Source organism: Chenopodium quinoa, unplaced genomic scaffold (assembly GCF_001683475.1).
Source record: "Chenopodium quinoa cultivar QQ74 unplaced genomic scaffold, ASM168347v1, whole genome shotgun sequence".
Taxonomy (NCBI): Eukaryota; Viridiplantae; Streptophyta; class Magnoliopsida; order Caryophyllales; family Amaranthaceae; genus Chenopodium; species Chenopodium quinoa.
Window position 1 is genome coordinate 1,826,078 of NW_018744697.1, and position 21,046 is coordinate 1,847,123.

The 21,046-nt window shown below is 36.1% G+C and overlaps 1 long non-coding RNA gene across 2 annotated transcripts; it reads right to left on the minus strand.

The window, feature by feature from the left end:
- Positions 1-11,903: 11,903 nt before the first annotated feature.
- Positions 11,904-15,394, minus strand: LOC110702727. Of its 2 annotated transcripts, XR_002507560.1 has the most exons (4): positions 15,218-15,394; positions 15,046-15,075; positions 12,463-12,705; positions 11,904-12,181 (listed from the first exon to the last, which is right to left on the minus strand). It is a non-coding gene; the product is annotated as an uncharacterized LOC110702727 (long non-coding RNA). The 2 variants fall into 2 exon arrangements; XR_002507559.1 differs by having other exon boundaries at positions 15,046-15,393.
- Between the last annotated feature and the right edge of the window lie 5,652 nt (positions 15,395-21,046).

Below are 21,046 nucleotides of genomic sequence, written 5' to 3' on the forward strand. Positions count from 1 at the left end.
GGCTTTCTGTGAAAATTGTGGTTTTATAGGTCATTGGGAACAAGATTGCAGGAGTTCCGTGGAGCAAGTTAATGCCTTTCAAGCTTATAGGCATAATAACCCATATTCCAACACCTACAATCCTGGGTATCGGAATCATCCGTACCTTTCCTACCGGAGTACTAATGTTCAAAACCCACCACCAAAAGAACCAAAGGCGCCACAGCAACAACAACAGAAATATTATCATCCCAATGCTAGCCAGAAGAACCAACCACAACAAACCTCCTCATCTTATGACCCTTCTCTGGTGGAAATTAGAGCAATGTTGGTTAATATGCAAAAGCACATGGAGAGTAGAGATGCGACAATTGATCAAATTCTAGCACATAATAAAATTGTAGATAATCCAATTGCGCAACTTTCCGCTACTCTACAAGCCCGCCAACAGGGAGCTCTACCGGCACAGCCGACCAGGCCTACGGATCAAGCATATGCAATTACTCTAAGGAGTGGTTCAAACTATGAAGGGCCCCCTATGCCTGGAGTTGATGAACCTGTTTTATTAAATAATGCTAATCTTGATTCCGTTGAACCTGACAATGTAGTTAATAGCTTTGCAGGGCTAAAGCATAGTACTAACATATCTGATTCTACATTGCAGGGTACGACTCCAGAGAAGGCGGCTACTCCGGACAAGAGCAACAATGCTTAAAAGCCAATTATCAAGCTTCCATTCCCCAATCGTCACTTGAAGACAAATTTGGTTAAGCAGTTTGGTAAGTTCCTGGAGATGGTAAAAGATTTGAAGGTAACAGTTCCCTTCACTGAATTAATCACACAAATTCCTTCATATGCAAAATTTATGAAATAAATATTGACAAGGAAAAGGTTTATTAGTGAGGTAGAGATAGTAGCTTTCACTGCAGAGTGTAGTGCCGTACTTCAAAATAAGTCACCACCTAAATTAAAAGATCAGGGTAGTTTTTCTATCCCTTGTCATATAGGCAATCTAATGATTGATAATGCATTGTGTGATTTGGGTGCTAGCGTTAGCGTCATGCCATTATCTGTGTGTTCCAAGTTAAATATGGGTAAATTAAAAGCTACCAATATAACTCTACAAATGGCCGACTGTTCTTTCAAATACCCCTTAGGTGTTTTAGAGGATGCCCCTGTTAGAGTAGGTAAATTTTATATACCTGTTGATTTTGTTGTTCTTGATATGGCTGAGGATGTGCAAACCCCAATTATTTTGGGTAGACCGTTCCTTAACACTGCAGGAGCAATCATAGATGTGAGAAGTGGTAAGTTAACACTTTCAGTAGGGGATGATAAAGTTATTTTTAATCTTAATAATGCCCCTAAAAGCTCCATGGCTGAGGAGAAATGTTTCAGTGTTAATGTGGTCGAGAATTATTATAACAAGCCCCAAGCTCTTGAAAAAGATCCCTTAGAGGCGGTATCTTGTATTGCATCCCTTTCAGATGAGATAGACAAATGGCAGAAGAAAGTCGATGCAATAGAAAGAGCACTTTACACTGTTGGTCTTGGTTTCGAGGATGAAAAGGTGGAACCGATCAAGTAAGTTGTGCAATTTGAACCTACGGTAAGTGTTCCGCCAGATCAAGTTGCAAGTGTTGAATGCAATTAGAATTTGAATCAACCCTCGATTAAAGAAGGATCTTTAGTGCTTAGCATTGAAGATCTCCCAGTCCAACTCAAGGAGGATCCACCAGATAAGGTGAATTGGCGTCCCACATAGGGATGTCAATGGGGCGGGGCGGGGTGGATGTTGGCCTTCCCATCCCCATCCCCACCTAATATTTTCATCCCCATCCCCATCCCCATCCCCATCCCCGCGACGGGTTCAATTTTCATCCCCATCCCCGCCCCACCGGGTACAACTCCAAAACCATCCCCGCCCCACCCCCACTTGGATATCCATCCCCACCTAATCCCCACCAAATACCCGCCTAATCCCCACCCAAGATCCACCTAATATCCGTATCTCAAATACACAATCTTACATAATTAATACGAATTATAAAATAAAACATTCTATACACATTTTTGTGTTATTATATAAGTGTCGTACAAATTATTATAATTAATATTGTATTTCATGTAATTATTTTATAAATAGAATAAAAGTATGTAATTTTTCTTTAAAATATATATAAATGTGGGTATGAGGTGGGGATGGGGTGGGTGGGCGGGGCGGGGATGGGGCGGGTACAACTTAAAATCCACCCCCGCCCCATCACCCATGGCGGGTATGGTTTTTATCCCCATCCCCGCCCAACCACCCGCCAAACCGAGACCCATCCCCGCCCCATTGGGGCGGGGACGGGTCGGGTCTCCTACTTGACCCGCCCCACTGACATCCCTAGTCCCACAGGGCATGTCAAGAAGCCGCTTCGCAGCCAAAACACCGCTAGACCGGGTGAGAAACCACCCGATCAAGCGTTAGGCCAAGGGTCCTAGTTATTATATTGTGTTAAGAGGGTCGTGCGGGACCTAGATAAACCAGAGCTTTGCGAGAGGCAACCCGTATTTCTTTCTTTCTAGACTAGTTTTCCTTTTTCTTTATTTTTTTATTTTACAGAGGCGAGGAGAGTGAAATTTTACCTTTTATAAGTGTTTTTGTACATGTATAGATTTGCGAGGTAACGATACTTAGAAAAATTTGAAGACGAAAAGAAATTGAAGAAGAAGCTAAGAGAATCCGACTGGGCACGGGCCCGATCGGGCGCGAAAGCGAGGAATATTTCAGCTCCTAATTCGGCCGATCAGGGGAAGCTTGCCCAATCGGGCGCGCAACTGGAGTTGGAATTGGATCTTAATTTGCCCGATCGGGTGAAGCTTGCCCGATCGGGCGCATTTTTGTGGAAAATCGAGTGAAGGAAAAGATATGTCGGGCGAGTAACAAGGCGAAATTTTACTTCGTATTCGCGCCCGATCGGGCGCGCAAGGAGACACTTGGAATTCCATATTTTCGCTCGATTGGGTGAGGCTCGCCCGATCGGGCGCGCCTATTTTTGGCCGTCCCCTTTTATTCTTTGCCTTTGTTTCTTTCCTCACTTTCTTCTTCTTCCATCTTCTTCATTACTACTTTCTCTCTCTAAAACCTCCATTTTCACACCTTCAAACTCACTTATTTTCAAGATCTCCTCTAATTCTTCCATCAAAACTCAAATATTTTTACATATTCCTAATCCTTTCATCTTTCTCTACAATCTACCCAAATTTCTACCACATTCTCTCAATTTTTCTCATAACCCTAAGAGAGAGAAAGCTTCAATTCCTACCATTTCTCATCATAAATGGATCTCAAAAGATCTAGGACCATAAGGGGGGAAAGCTCAAGGCAACAAGCACCTAGGATTGACCCGGAGTTGCAAGTTTCGGGATGGGAGAGGGTGGTCATCACCACCCAAGAGCAAAGACAACGGATGATCAATCTCACGTCAAGGCAAGTAATTCCTACACGCTTTGTTCATCACCCCACCCTTTAAATTAGGAATTGATATACCCGTAGAAAAATTGTTTAAAGGAATTGGCATGAGTGGTTTGTTAAACTTGCATTATGATAATTATGATTATTTAACCTTGGAATTTATTTCTAGTTTTAATGTCATAAAATCTAATGCTTTGATTACTCATGTTCAATTTAGATTGCTTAATAATGATGTTAGATTGTCTTTGAAAGAATTTGGCAAATTATTTGAGTTAAAATCGGATAGACCAATCGAACCTCCTCAAGACAACATTGTCGTTGTCTATCAATCCCTTACGGGGGATGCTAACTTGAACCTCCAACATGTCAAGGGCACTTGGATACAACATCCCGTGCCAAAGTTTTGGCAACGGTTTGTTGGCCTTACCATCTTTGGGAGGCATGAACCCGCCAATGTTAGGAGGGATGAACTAGAATTGTTAGGGTCATACATGATACCTAGGAGTGATAAGCTCAACATTGTCTATAAGATGGCCCAATACTTCCAAAGGGTGGCCAATGCGGCCGAGGCGGGTAGGTCTAGGGTACTCATTTATTTTGGTGGTCTAGTAACTCACATAGCGGTCAAACACCTTAACTTTGTCCCTAACAACGAAGGGAAGGTAGTCGGCCCAACAATTATGGGCCTACCCTATTTAGGTGGCCTAAATTGGATAAATGTCATAGGAGGTGAGACTTGGTGGGTGATTCAAAGGGAATCGGGTAGAAGGGACGCTTTTACTTTGCCTAACCCGGTTTTGACCAAGTTTGAGAAGGGTCAACCTTCTTACACCTTCGACTTAGGCAACCAAGGTGAGGCCCAAGCGTCTCACCAAGCACCACCTTCACCACAACCTCAATTTCACCACCCATCACCCCAACCCGACGCATATGACATTCCCACTTCCTCAACCAACTACAACATTGACCCCAACGCCCCTTATGAACTTCGGCTTTTAGGAGGCAATTGGATAGGATTGAGATGGGGCAAGGGAGAGTCGAGAGTATGGTTAGGAACTTGGACACTAGAGTTGGGTCTCTAGATAGACGGGTGGGGTATGTGGAGAGGAACCTCGGGAGGGGTCTATACCCCATGTACAATGATTATGCACGTTGGGGGGCTATTCCCCCCGAAACACTTGTTCCCGATTGGTTCCAATATCCTCAAGGAGGATACACGGACCCAAGTGCCTACGGTACCTATGTGGACTACTCATTGGTCTATGGTTATGGGACTGATGTTCCTTTTGGTGGGCTTGGGGGGAATGTGGATCCTAACTACTTTGCAGGTGGTTCAGGTTATGGAGGTGGTGGTTCGAGCCATGGAGGAGCCGGTTCTAGCCATGGAGGGGGCTATTCGAGGATGGATGAGGATGAGGAGTAAGCTACACTCCCAAGTCAATGAGGGCATTGCTTGATTTGGCTTGGGGGGGTGATCTTTTGCTTCGTAATTCTCTTCCTTTTCTCTTTTTATTTGCTTTCTAGTATAATTTTTATTTGCTTTTTTAGTGTAGATTTTATTGCTTTCTTTTATGAAAAAAATACAAAAAAATTGAAAAATAAAAAATCCAAAAATACATTCCAATGAATTGTAAATCATGCTTCCCTGTGCCCCTGACTTGAGAAAATTTGTTTTGATTCTTGGTTATTAATAATGAGCATTGTGGATTTGTTGGTCATGATTTGAAATTTAATTGTTTCGATTCCTAAACATGCGTCAATTTTGCCAACTATTTGTGAATATAGTGCTTGACTATTTGATTTGGTTAGGAATGTGTGATAGTTCCATAGTTCCTAGTATGTCAATGAATTTGAGTATTGGTTTGCAACTATTAGTAATGTTTATATAGCTCAATATTATGCACATTGAGGAGGACGAAGGCATTTGTTCTCCTAGGAAGCCTTCAGACGATATTAGATACATTTGTTCCCTTCTTGTTACCCATGTTGTTGCTTGTGCCCTTTTATTGTTTATTTAGCCACATTACAAGCCTATGTGAGCCCCATTGGTTACTAGTCCCAAGCTTGGCTTGGGGGAGCTATTAGTTGGTGAGGTGAGGGAGTTGTGGTGTGCACATTATTTGCACAATGTGGGAATAAAAGGAGAGTGATTGTTCTTTAATTTTATGATTGGAAAATATTGATATGTTGTGTTACAAAGTTGAAATTTCCAATATGAGTTAAAAAGAAAAAAAAAAGAGCAAAGAAAAAAAGTTGTTTCATATGTTCAAGTGTTCTATTTTGATCATGGGTTTATTAGGATTTGGCTCCCTTAATGCATAGATTTTCTCTCACATATTCCCAAATTTATCTTACCCTTTACCCTAGCCTTAAATTACAAGCTTTAAAGACCTTTCGACCTTTGTGCATAGAGTTGTGTAAATGTGAAAGTGTTGTTTATCAATGCAAGTTATGACTTGACATATTCTGAGTCGACTATGAGGTTGAGTGTATGTCTTTTTAAACACACGAGTGTGTGAGTTTGGGAGGGCATTGTTCACATTAAAGGGGTTGGGTTGGAGAGCGGTCGAGTACATCTTCTACTCGCCACATAAATGAGAGTTGAGTGTGTGAGCACTAGTCTTGAATTCTATATGCTCTTGTGGTTAGCTCTATTTGACAATTGTTGGGGAGGAAGGGTGATTGGATGAATAAGATTGATTGATGTTGAAGCATGTTTCATTAGATTTGCCTTGAATCATTTGTGCTTGATTTGATTATTGGGGTGAGGCATGTTTTATATGTTCATTGATGAGCTCTTTGCTTAGGGACAAGCAAAGGTTTGGCTTGGGGAAGTTTGATATGTCCATTTTATATAGTAATTTACCCCCGTCCCTTGGTCATAATTAGTAGTGTTTTTGGTTCTTTTGAGCCACTTTTATTGCTAATTGGTGTTTTCTAGTGTTTTCGTAGTCTTTGTTGAGTTTTGTAGGAAATTGCGCCTTTGGAGCATTTTCTTGGGTTTTTCATGGAGCAACTACGGAAATTAGAAGAGCACGACCATCTTTGAAGTCCGAGGCCGGTTAGACTCATCGAGCCAGTGATTAAGGGCTCGGTAATCGGGATACCGAGGTATTTGGACCGAGTATTCAAGACTCGAAGAGGAATTCCGGATTGGGCCGAGGAATCAAGCCCAATCGAAGTCTAAGCCTCAAAGAGAAGAATGGGCCCGATCGGCAAGCATTAGCACGATCGGGTGCGGCATGCAATTGTTGGTGCGTGGCCTAAGGCGCGCCTGATCGTGCGAGCATTTAGCTCGATCGGGCGTCGCTGCTGAGAAGAGGCGCAAGGAAAAAGGCGCGCCCGTTCGGGCGGCCTATAGCCCGATCGGGCGCGTGTTTTTCTCAGAGTTGATTAGATTAGTTTTAATTTTTGTTTTGGGGAATGTTTAAGTACGAATTATGTACGTAATTTTGGATGACTTTCTTTTTTAGATTTTTTCTCTCTACTTAGAATATTTTCTCTCCTAGATTCTGTCTCTCTCTTAAACTTTTGTTCTTAATTACTTTCATTAATTCCAGATTCGTTTGGTAACTATTTCTCTTCTCTTAATCTTAGTTATTTACTTTATCCCTTTGATTATGTCTTGCTTTATTGCTTTGATTAGTTTAGTTTCTATTATGTGTGGGTAGTTTTCTTTCTAGGGTTTATAGGGATCCATAAATAATATGAAGGAGTGATTTATTGTTGTTGATTGTCAATACTAGATTAATTTCCTATTGATTGATTTAATGCTTTGTGACTAGATTAGGCCTGACCTTTTATGCATGAGTTTGACAATATTGATTCGAGATTCGACATATGAGAATTGATGTTTAGGTCTAGTTTCAATAGGCAGATTAATTTATAAATGGTTAAGTCGAGATTCGAGAGATGAGATTTAATACCGGTAGATTAATTCTGTGATTGTAATACGTAGCGAAAGCCCTTTAAGATCTAGTTAATTGATGCATTGATAATTGACTATTATTGATTTTTGATATTGCATGATAATTTCTTATTGAATTGTTTTAACGCTTTACAATTATGGCTTGTAAAAGTATAGCAATATTGAATTGATGAATCGAGCATATGTTAATTTGATATTAAAGGCTATTTTCAATAGGAACTTAGATCTAGTAAATTGCGAGAGCCTGTTAGATCTATTTTGATTAATAAATTGCGAGAGCCTGTTAATCATGTTATTTATGCAATGTCAATGATTGATTATTATGTTTTACCCCGGAGTATTATTTATTGGTGAACCTATGCCCTAGATCCTTTTATATTATTTTCTCCTTATTCTTAATCTCCGTAGTTTAGTTTATTATTCAAATATAAATATTGGTTACTTCATAATCTAGATTATATTAGTTAATTAGGAATAGAAAGACTTGTTTCCCTGTGGAGTTCGACCCTACTTCCCTATCTACTTTAGTTAGAGTACTTAGGTATTAACTTTTATTAGGGGATACGACTTTACCCTGTCATTTATAAATCAAAGATCCCATGTTTGTGGATGTTGATTTTGAGATTTATATGCATGAGGAGTAGCATCCTCAAGGGTTTTTATGCACTTTTCGGAATTGAATTTGAGTTAGAAATGAAGTTAAACGATGTTTTACAAAGTGGCAAAACAGACCTTTGGTCACTCTTTTGACCATACTTCTACATATCGGATTGAAGCGATTCAAATTGAGTTGGAAACTAGACTTAAAGAGATTTCCAATGATAGGTTGCACGCCTCAAGAGAATTCCTAGAACATAAGTTATAGATGTTTGAATCTAAGCAATGTAGTCAGCCACCCGCGGGATGTTGTTGCGCCCCTGTCCCGCGACCACTCGACACCAGCCGTAGCTACTGCCAACCCGCGGCCACCAGCCTGCGCCCGCAGGTTCTGGCGAGCCAAAGAAGCCCATGAGGTGCTCGTGTTGTCGACTTTGCTTGCGGTTTTATGCCACTTCATCTTTTATCATCCAATAATAATTCAACCTATGTAATCTTTATTTTCTTAATTATTTTCTTTATTTATTTTTAGATTAGTTTTAGGATAATATAAATACTCAAGGGATATTATTTTTTCCTCATGCCTTTTTTATCTTTTATTATTTTACGTTCTTTTGAGTTTTCTCTCTAGCCCTAGTTTTTCATGGACAAATCTATGGATTCTTCCATGCTTGAATTTGTTACTTTTATTCTGAGGTAATTTTATTTCTTTACTTTAATTATGTTTTCTTTATTAGATCTAGTTTTAATTATTTCTTTCATGTTTGAGTAGTTTTATTTCTAGGGTTTGGGAATCCATGTTTATACAATGAATCTTGATTGATGTTTTTAATATTTTGATTATTAATTTCTCTAATTGATAGTGCTTTATTGTTAATCTTGCAACCTGATCAATTGTTTGATTAATTCATGTTAATAAGAGTTTGAATCGAAAGATCTTACTTTTAGAGGCTTCCCTACAATTAGCAATTCTAATTATGTTGGCGACCGTACTGCATATGTTGAATTGAGAGCGATAAGACTCGATCGTAGGCTTAGCAATTGCTCTAGATAGTTGATTGATTGAATTGTTATTGATATTTGATAGATTTAGAGCTATAAACATGGTGAACCATAACTCTAGATCTTTTTATTAATTGTTTTATTCCTATTTTAATTTAGACTATTTTTCTATCCCAATTTCGTGACATAGTTTAGTTTCTCCATACCTTAGAAGTTAGATTGAATAACCATCTCTTTGTGGATTCGACCCTACTTACCCTATTACATTGTTAGTTGGTTTTGTTAGGAATTTATTTTTGACAGGTGTACAACAACCTATCAACAACATTAATAGTGTGCAAATATTTTTAACTTAAATGATTTTTAAATACAATAAATTTATCCAAGTCTGTTCAGTAAAATGACTAGCAAAATGAGTATTATTTTATTATTTTATTTCTTGCTTTTATCTGATAGTCTATCCCTTAAATGTCTTTATTAGGGGTGCTTATGGTGCGAGTCGAGTTTGAGTTCAAGGTATTGCGACTCGACTCGTTAACATATTGAGTCGCGCTTTATATAGTCGAGTTTTGATCGAGCTTTGACCGAGTCCAGTTTTGTTCGAATCGAGTTGATCTCGATTATTTTTCAATTTGAACCGTCTTTAGTAAAACTCCCTATTTACTATAACATCTCTTCATTCTCTGTAATTTTGTCATTTGAGAAGTATATAACGGGGTTCTGAATCAATTGATACTATGGTCACTAGACAAAGTAATCAAATATGAGGAGAAGTAAATTCTTTAAATATAAAATTTACTAATGTAATATACAGCAAACCTACTGATGCTTAATTCTACCTTCTGTTTTTTTTTTGGTTTTAGTGTAGAATAGAAATACTTAAACAAAAGCTAATTTTTTAGCAAAGATAAAAATAACAACAATACTTGAACTTAAAATATTTTTTTGTATTTTTTTATAGAAATTAAAGATAGTAACAATACTTAAATAAAATAAGAACTTAATTATATGATACTTTTATAAGCTAATAACTTAAAAATAAAGCTAAATTAGAGAGATTTTAAGTTGGGGGAGGGGGGGCTAGTAAAGTATAAAATAAATTATAAACGAAATATGAAGAATCTTGTCAGTAAATTTGAAGGGGAATAAATTTGAAGGGGATAGTCTTTCACGTATTGCGTGCGCCTCTAAACTCGCAGTCTTAATATGGTTACATAATTTTTAATGTAAATTTTTTACTCTTAACTACTACACTATTTTGAATATGTTGTTGGTTTATGTGCCATCATCAATGATAATTGTCTATTTATTGTTTTATTTAAGTTATTGTCCAAACAATCAAGTATAGTGTGCAGTAGCATCTACTTTGTATTTTCTTATTTTAAAAACCAATTTCGTACTTTATGGATTTAAAAACGAAAGAATTCCCGGTGACACTTGTTAAGAGTTCATGCTCACACTTGTAATGGTTACACGACTGATCTTGTATTTTTTTTTGACACGAATATTGTACTATTTTAGCGGTGTTGAAAAACTTGTTACAAAAATAATAATAAATAATAATACGAAAGATTGCCCGGTGTGTGTATAACATTGTCAATTTGAAACGCGTAACTCGTGATTCGACTAGGGGTGCCTATTCGGTTTTGGGTCCGAAATAAAATTCGGTAATTGATTTTTAAATCCAATCCGATTAGAATTTCTCATGAATCCGATACAATCTGAATCAAAATTCGGTTATTAGGTTCCAATCCGAATTTAAATACATTATAAATTTTTAGGGAGTTAAGTGATAATAAAAATAAAATTGCAATTATAAAAAGCCTAGTCTTAAATTCATAGTTCTTATGATTAATACAAATATTAAAAACATAATTTATATTAATGTAATTATAAACAAAATTTTACATGATTAATATAATGTATCCTTATTTGTAAAAGCATGATTTCACATTTCGGTTAATTTGGGTTTTTGGATTAGAACAAGGTCAATCCGATCCGATCCGATCCGAAAATCAGAATTTTCAAAAAATTTCAACCCGATCCCATCCGATTTAAAGTTTGGATCCGATCCAAATTAATAATTCGGCTTACATTGGATTGGATTTTGGTTTTTTTTTTTTCGAATAATTGACACCCCTGAATTCGACTAAAAATAAAATGTGAAAAACTAACTTTCTATTCCGGGATTGTTCTTATTTGAGTACGAAGTCCATAAATACTACGAGTACGGAGTAACACCTAAAATCATCATACATCAACCAAAACACAACCCTTTCTTGGGAAACGATTTGTTTTTTTCCCCTATACTCACATGTAAATAATTACAACATCGTTTTGATTGGTCCATTTATGGGGCTACTTCAGTTTTTTTTTTGCCTTAAATAACGTTGTGGGTCCCGCTCATTACTTTTATTCTCTGTCTTCTTCATTTCCTCTCTTCTGTAATTAATCCTCTGTAATTCTCCTTTCGCACTACTACAAAAAGCGTGTCTTCTAGACGCATTTTAGGCCTTTTATCAACGCTAAAAAGCGTTCTCGACGCTGCTAAAAAGCGTTGAAAATTTTCAGGGACATAAGAAAGCGTCGAGAATATCGACGCTTTTTTGTGTCCTAACTAATATACGAAGCGTCGTAAATTATGTATTTCGCGCATTGTCCAAAATGAGTAAAGTTTTTTAGCGACGCTTTTACCAGTCCTCATACTCAAATTTAGCGACGCTTTTTGTTGTCTTGCGTTTATTTGTGTCGGCCTATGGTATGGCGGGAAACTCTTTGAAATTTGAAAATGTGCAAATATGTAGACATTAAAAAGCGTCTAGAATTTATTTTAAGCTTTTTTTTTTTTCCTTTTATTAAATTATTACCATCATACATACACTAAAGTTATATAAATTTATCATAAATTTAATTAAATTAATAACATTAAAATAAAAATAAACAAATATTCTATATAACTAGATTAAAAATAAAAAACAACAATTAATCAACATTAATAAGTGTACGTAGTTAATTACCAAATTTATAAAAGAAAACATCAACACAATTATTAAAAAAAAACGTCGCATATTATAGTAGCTTGTCCCTAAATAAATACATCGCTAATATAAGACTAAAAACCAAAATAAATAGATGACGGCCTTAGATATATTCTCTTGTTGATGCTCAAGTGTCCCGACCTATTCTGTTGTTGCTCCTACATTGCCTTTTCCAATCTTCACAAAAAAAAAAAAAAAAAAAAAAAGTATAAATTAGTACATTACACAATATATATAGGCTCAATATTCATAATCGATTTGAGACAAATATACAGACATTATACTTTAATCTGGGTCCAATTAATTATGTACAATGCACATATATAAATCTGTAAATTAAAAAACCTAAAAGGGAGCACATTATATTAGATCATAGAGTAACTGATGGAAAAAGATAGCCACTCAGAGTACTTATGAAGTAATACAAATATACTGCAGATAACTTGACAGTTACTTACTGACTTAGAGTGATAATACTCTTTATATGGCACTTATCCCAGAATGCTGACTGGTAGTTAGGAAATTTTCAGTAGTCTGAGGTTAGCAAAAGGAGCTACTGGATTAAACCATCAACAGAAGACTAGGGAGCCATATCAGGAATTTCAGTAGCATAAATGTCAAAGAAGTTTGCTGGAGGGTAAGTAAAAGGGACACATTCTCCTGCTTTGAACTTTGTTCTCCCATAAAAGCAAGCTTATCAGCTACAACAGTAATTTTAGTTAGTGCATCATAACAGCATTATGTCTTCAAATGATCCTTTGGATCCTTGAGCATCTTAGTTAGTGCATCAGCATATGTAAATTAGGCCTCATAACAGCAGTAATTTTATAAATGAGCAGCAGTAAAAATGGGAGTAATTTTATAAATGAGTAGCAGTAAGTGCTAGTCACATTGAATATGCTCAAAATTAATAAAGATCAAGTAGGCAAAGATCATCTACCAGTCCCAACTAACAGTCCAATTCAGTCAATATTCCAATGAATAACACCTAATTATAACCCAATCCCAATACCAGAACTTATTAGATTACAAAGTAATTATTGCTATATTAACATGTAAAGTGTATCTCAGTAATCTCACTAAGCAATAAATTGAATACAAACATGTAAAACGCAGTAAGTACACTACAGAACATTGAATATTATAGTGGGTCAGATACAGTGCTGAAGCTTCAATTAATAGCATCCAGCAGCTAGGAAACATTAGAGGGTGGGCCTAAAGATACCTGTTGCTGAAGGCCTATATTTCGTATGCAACCATAATCAAATGCCATTTTCTGATTGCAAGCATTAGTGCTAATCACAATATTAAGCACGGAATGAATATACCAAATGCTGCAAAAGGACATCTTGCACAACAGAATAAACATGCAATTTCCTTCACTATTCACTACATTTTCTCAGGATTATAAGCAATAGTTCTAGAATTTAAGGATTCTATCAGAGCAATAGGATTAAACAGATGAGATGCATATCTTTACATGTATGAAAACCAAAGACAATTTAGTGTTTAAATGGTCAGAACTTGAATCACAGCCCAATAGTGGAGAGCCTAGTGGCCCAGCCATTAGTTACATTTCTCTCACAAGCCATCTATGGGTGAAAAACAAACGTAGCATCTCACAAGCCATCTTTTGTGAAAAACAAATGCAGCAAAGGTAATTTGAACAGACGGTAAAAAATTGCCTGTTTAAGCATGAATGAGAATCCTATTCGTTGTGCCCTTGTGTTGGTGCATGTGAAAAAGTAGTAGTAGAAATATTAAGTTCAATTAAAATTATGAACAAGACAAACCTTTTACAAGCACAGGAATTAAAAAATTAAGCTATGTCTGGCACCCTGGCACATTGAATATGCTAAGTCATGCCCAGTAACTGAAAGCAACTATATTGATTAAAATTGATACTTACATGTTAGATGTGCTCTTAAGAGTGTTAACTAATGTTGATTAAAATTTTAGCCTCATGCTTCCCTCCAAACATCATAGAGTTGTTTAAACATTATGCATATCATTTATGACGAGTTATTTAACAGTGTTGTTCCACCTTAGAAGTAAACTTTCTGCACATAAATTTTTGTCAATTATGTAAATTTCATACATTTCTGTCAATCTGTCAACGTGTCTACTATTTGGAATTATTTTTACCCTGCTAAAATAATTTACCACAGATAAAGTACCATAATTACTATTTTATCAACAAAATTAGTAGTTTATACCAACTGGAAAATTTATACTAGGTTGAATTTCTCTTACCCTTCAGAACAAAAAACCTCCTTTATGCTTTCAGGTGATCTACCTCTACATACACATTGTTTAACATCCAAGAGCTGCTAATTAAAACATTGATAGGAAACACCTATCAGCTAAGCTTATCTTAAGGACAGTGTAATCACACAAGGCAAATTCAACTAGGAATCTTACTACTAGCATAATCCCACCTTGTTTGTGTAATACACAAGAAGATAGGTGGTCATATTCTGATATAGGGTTCTCACCCTTCAGAGTGATACTATTTGGCTTAAATAATTATTTGACAGAGATACTAGATGCCCACAAGCCATTGTTTTGACCTCAAAATTCATAATGTCATCAAAGGAATATTAGATGAGCAATATAGGAAGAGCATAGTGGCATTATCAAAATTAGAATAATACAATGATCTAAACTAAACAAAAATGTAAGAAATACAAAAAAACCTCCAGCTTCGTGCAAGGGATAACATTTAATCAACAATTATCAATTTCAACTAAAACCAAAAAATTCATATCAAAAACCAGAAAATTCAAAGCCTATAACATTCATATCAAAAACCAGAAATTTCATATCAAAAACCAGAAAATTCAAAGCCAATATTATTCATATCATAAACCCATAAAATTCTAAACTAAAAACCTAAAAAACGCCATAAAAATCATAACAAAAACCAATAAACTCCTTTAAAAAATAAAAAAAAAGAGTGAAAACTTGGATTTGAAAACAGAATTCACGAAAAAACCAACATAAAAAGAAATAAAATTATCTAATTAAGGGCAAAAATTTACCTCGCAATAAGATCGAGATCGATTCTTGTTCTACACCAACTCAAAATAGAAGACATGCAAAGAAATAATTCCCAATTTTAACGAAAATTTAGAGAATTGTGATATATTAGGTACCAAAAACGATATATATATACCTAGAAACAATATTGTGTAGCAAACTGTAAGTTAATACCTCAAATTTATGAAAGTGACGAACCAAAAACCCCTCCTTGAAGTTTAGCAAGCAAAACCCAGATTTTAACCAAAAAGGAATTTTTTTTTTGTTGCTGATGATGGAGTTAGGTTTAGAGGAGAGCAGAATAGCTTAGTATGGATAGGCGGTTTAATTGGGAATTTGTGAACCTGATTTGAGTGAGGGTCAAAATTGCGGGCAGCCATACTCACGTGCATAGCACCTGATTTCCCGACACTTTTAAGTGTGGAGAAAAATCTTTGACCAGAAAAAGCGTCTAAAGACGGTACCAAAATACATAGGCTGACGCCACACCAACAACGTCGAACCAAAAGCGTCCAAAAAGCACGCCTTTTGTAGTAGTGTTCTCACACTCCAAAAAATGGCAAGTGGAAGCCAAATCAGTGCAACATCAAGACTTTTCAACCCACCGTCTTGGAAGCCTAATCCAACAAAAAATTCAGCCGAAAACCTTGCTAGCTTCGACGCCTACTTCGTCTTCTTGATGGCTGATATCAACTCCTATCGTGTTTACCTTGAAGGGAAGGAGATGTCGAATGTCGTCCTCTCTGATAGCGAAGAAGAAGTCGATCAGATGGATGGTGTAGAAGAAGAAGAAGGCGATGATGAAGCTGACAACGACAACGGTGATGATGATAACCAGGAGGGTGGGGATCAGGACAACCAGGAGGAGGAAGGTGAAGATAACCAGGGAGAGTGGGATATGAGAATGATGACAGTGGGCAAGAATGGAACTACGCCGATGACAGTTGGTATGAGTCTGACCTTGAAGTGGACTCCGATGACTACGATACTGACAACGCTAACAGCACAAGCAGCCAGTATTGGGGCGACCGTTACCTCTAGTTTCCAGATCACTCAGAAAGTTAGGGTTTTCTGTTTTTGATAATTGTCTATTGGTTTTTAATTATTTGGGTTTGTGTGAAGCCCTATGAGGGGTTGTAGTTGGTTAATTGAACTTAGATTTGTGTAAATTAGTTGTTTAGATTTTTTGTTCCCTAACAATGTCTTGATCCTGTTGAATTTTGGAAGAAAATAACCGTTATTTGGTGTTGTAACTTAATTCAACTACTTTATCTAAATTAAATAGGGTCACTTAGAATGTAAGCACCTTTGTAGTTGTTTACCTCTTTTGGATGTTGATATTAATTTATCTAGGGTATGCTATTCTTAGTGTTTGTAGGTTTCCATTTAGGTATGATAGGGAGAGTGGAATGTTTAATTATGGTTGATTTCTGTCTCATTGTATGTCATTGAAGGAATAAATAGAGTATTATGTGGGGTTTGTCTGATTTAGTTTATTGCCATCCATAGTAGAACTGGTGTACCATATGTGTGTTTCATTAGTCTGTGTGTTGTATAGTCAGATTTGGTTATGAAGTGAAGTGAACTAGCATTGTTTGATAGACCCTATAAGTCCTAAAATATGTATTAACCCTTGATTCTGCTATCACAATCACACCTAAATGGATTCTATGGATGAATGGAATGGAATGGAATGGATTTGCTAATCAGTGATTCTGAATTGCAATCTATTAACCTCTATCTAGATTACATGAAACATAATTTCCTTGAATATGATCAAGTACCAAAAATTATTCCAAACAACTGACCATCTTCTCAACTTAATCCAAATAACTTACTAGTTAACTTAGAATAAACAAATTCATAAGGGCTAGTTAGTCATATTAGTTTAATCAAGAAATTTGGCCTACTACACATGTTAAATTATATATGTTAAGCCCTCATTCTTTGGGTTTGTGTGCAGCCCTAGGTAGGTTGTGGCTTGGTTAGTTGTTCTTTGATTAGTGTAAATAAGTTATTTGTTTCTATCTCATCTTCATCTAACCTGGTGTAATTTAGTTGGAAGGGACTGATGTGCTTACAAAATAGAAACTATTTGGAAGGGACTAATGTGATGTTTGGTTTTTTTTTTTTTTCTTTTTTGGGTGTTTAGTTGGTATGATCAATAGCTGTTGTAATGGAATAATGATTCCTTCACAACACCCCTTGACTTGATCAATATATATCTAGTAGATCAATATTTGTGTAACACCTAAAAACATTGACATAACATTCTAGACTATATCTTTACCTTTACTCAACAAATTCCTTATCAAAAACGCATTTAACTCTAGCTATATACACTTTGACTGCCATGCAACTGATTTAGGATTCAATTTCACACTGATGATGCTTATTCAATTCCTATATATACACTCAATGCAGGCCTCTATGCAGCTGACACTAAGGAAGTAGACTATCTGGATAGGGAAGCCAAATAAACTCTTTACCCCCTTTTGAAGGTCTTATTGGAAGTTTATGGATGTAAATATGCAGACTATTTCTTGTGTATATGCTCTACTTATGTAAGTAAGTTTAAACAATTATTTAAGTCTTTGGTAGTAGTTTGAATCTTTTGTGGATAACTGTATAATGCTCTATGGGGGCTTAACTTTGGAAGGTATGTAATTATTTAACCTATCTTTTGATGCCTTTTAAGGCTTAATCTAATCTTTTGATGCCTTTTAGGGCTACATCTAATCTTTTGATCCCTTTTAGAGCTTAATCTAATCATATTTACCAAAATCTTTGAAAATAACTAATAAAACCATAATAGGTAGTCAAAATATGTAGATAAACATGCTAATCCAGACATAAGTAGCACATGTAGGAATACATCCCACAAATTAGAACATAGCTGCCCAAGACACCAATTGAGCTTAGTTAATACATTGAATAGAGTTTTATAGGTCCATAGCAAAACATAGTTATCATAGAAATTAAACAACAGTAGCAGGTTAACAGCATAATATAATTAAACATAGTCATCATAGAAATTCCTGGTATATAGGGATAGTTGTGTGCACACCATACCTCGTAGCCTTCAAGCTCCATCTCCAGTTTAGGCCACTACAGCTAACATCTCTCCAGCTCCTTTCACTTCCCCAGAAGGTCCTTCACCCCCAGCTGCCTTATCAGCTCCCTGTGCAGGGGTTTCCTTTGCAGCCTGTCAAATTATGCCAATAAATATGATAAATAGAGTAAACTTAGGATATGCATACAAAAAGATTAACATTGTATGTGATTTTACCTTAAGGGTTCCTAACATCCTAAGAGGGCTCTCAACATCAGCACACACAAGCATCTCATCAGATTCAACCCTGCTCTGGTCCCATATTATAGCAAACCCACCACTCAGCCCTACACTCTCATCAAATGTCCAATTCATATCACCCTCAATTGCCTCCACAACCTGCTCAAAAGACTTCTTACCCACCCTAGTCTCAGAAATGATGACAATCATTGGCTTGTGGACTTATCCTAAGGACATGTCGCTTAAAGGATGGCCTAGTAATGCCACGCGCATTCCACAACACAACAGATGAACCTAACTCAAAAGGCTTTTCATTACTAACATAACTTGTTTCAATGCTCACATCGATGGACCTAAGGAAGGGGTCGACCTTGTAGTTTCCCAAACAAGCAACAACATCGATAGAACTAATTTTAGCATGCAGATAAAAGATTTGCAAACCATTAGAGTAACAAGCAAGTTCAGTTCTTGTTTTCTGAATTTCAAGTGGGTAAATAAGGCCCTTGATGTCTAATTCAGGGATTAGATCAATTATTTTAACCAGAAAATAGGGCATTATCTCACTAATCTTAGAGGTGTCGTAAATGACTTCAGGATTATCACCATATAGTTCCTTAAACGCATCAACTAAGTTAATCATACCAACAATATAAACTAAATTAAGGAGATGGGCTGGAACAAATTCACCTAAGGGGCCAACCATGACCATTCCATCCAGTTCCTCACTTAGGGGACTATCTGCACTACGAATGATGTCCCTTATAGTCCTGTCGCTGAGAATATCTCTTGTTCCGTTTGCCTTATTCCCAGTAAAGTACATGAATCTGTTGAAATCCATTTCTGGAGTTCCAGCCTTCCTAGTTTGCCGACAAATTGTTTTGGCTTTGGTTGCAACAAGATAGCAACCAGTTGGGTAAGTTGGGTTTTCAAGGTCAAAGTTTGGGTTTGCCATGGTAATAATACTTTGATTTTGCTTTAGTTGGGTACTCTAGGTTATCATCTGTGTGGAAAATATTTGTTAAGAGTCTTATATAGAGATGTCCATTTAATTACTAGGTGTCCATCATCTTTCTTTTGAAACTGACAAGGTCATCAAACACAAATGGATAAAAACTTCATGTCCATTGCATTCAAAGTAGCGCAAAAACATTATTCAAATTTTAAAAAAAAAATGAAATTTTGGCAGAACAAGTACTACTTCAAGTCCTACTAACTTTGCAGATCAGCTTATTGTCAAGAATTGCAGTAAAAGTGTTGATTTCATTTTCTCAAAAACCCATTTTACATTATGGCCATGTTTGGTAATTGGCTTTTTAATGGCTTTTTGGTTTTTGGCTTTTTTAGGTGGTCAAATAGCCAAAAAATGTGTTTGGTAATTGGCTTTTTAATCAGAGAAAAAGCTGGCTTTTAAGCCAAAATGAAAAAGCTGCTTTGAGTAGCTTTTTTGTTGGCTTTTGGCTTGTTGGCCCACAAATTATCTAATAAACAGCCAACAACCAACAATTAATTTACCAAACACATTTACAAACAGCCAATTTCAAAAGCCATTATAAACAGCCAAACATTCCAGCTAGTCAAACAAGCCAAGTGAACCAGCCAACAACCAACCGCCAACATCCATTTGCCAAACAAGGCCTATGAGTTGTCAAGTCATAACTTTTGTAAATTGAAGAAGAGCATTAGCAGACTGTAAGCATGTACCCTGTGGCGGAAAATCTGTAGGAAAAATTTTCTGACACATTAAAAAGCCAAGTCTATCTTTTGAAGATTTTGTATGATATTTAAAGTGAATTACCTAACTCAATTTATAGACAATGTCCAGTGCATATCATCAGTAGTTATGGGTTTTCGTAATTATGTTTCCCTTCACATTTTTTTTAGTTTATAAAATGTTGATGTACAAATCAACGGTGATGGTAAAATGATAAACTTACACATCCTCAATACGTGTAAATGAAGTAATTTTAGTTCTATACCATTTGATTTTTTTTATTAATAATTTTTTTTTAAAAAAATGAGACTTCAGATTGATCATGTTAATTATAGAATAACAGTAAATGATGACTTGTCATCCCTAAATACGATTATAACTAAGGGCTTGTTCACATTTACTGAACTGAGCTTAACTGAACTGAGCTGATTGGAGCTGAACTAAACTGAACTGAATTGATTTGAACTGATTAGAGCTGAACTGAAGTGATCTGAAATGAACCAAACTGAACTTAACTAAACAGAATTGATGGGAGCTGAACTGAACTGAACTGAACTAAAATTAAGTAAATGTGAACAGGCCGGAAGAATATAATAGTTACATGTGTGATCATTTATGTAATTTGAAAAATTGTTGTATCTAACATAAAGTAGTATAATTTGTGAAAATAATTAGGTTGGTAGCGAGAAAATATATATCGTGACGAATCAGACAGGATCACCGACTACCATGGCTATAATTGGTCATTATTTATGTTTCACAATACACGGTGAATAGTAGAGGTGTGTATATATTATGTAAGTACGAGTGGCATGCAGCTACATACACCAAAGTAGAGTGGTCACGTTTAACATGGTAAACCAATGCTCAAAATGTTAACCATAACATATGATGCAAATTTTTGATACAATGAACCAAAGTTAGGAATAAATAATTGCATTTATTGATTATCGATCACACACTTGATGGTAGTGGTTATTTCCCTTCGGTTCAATTTAAT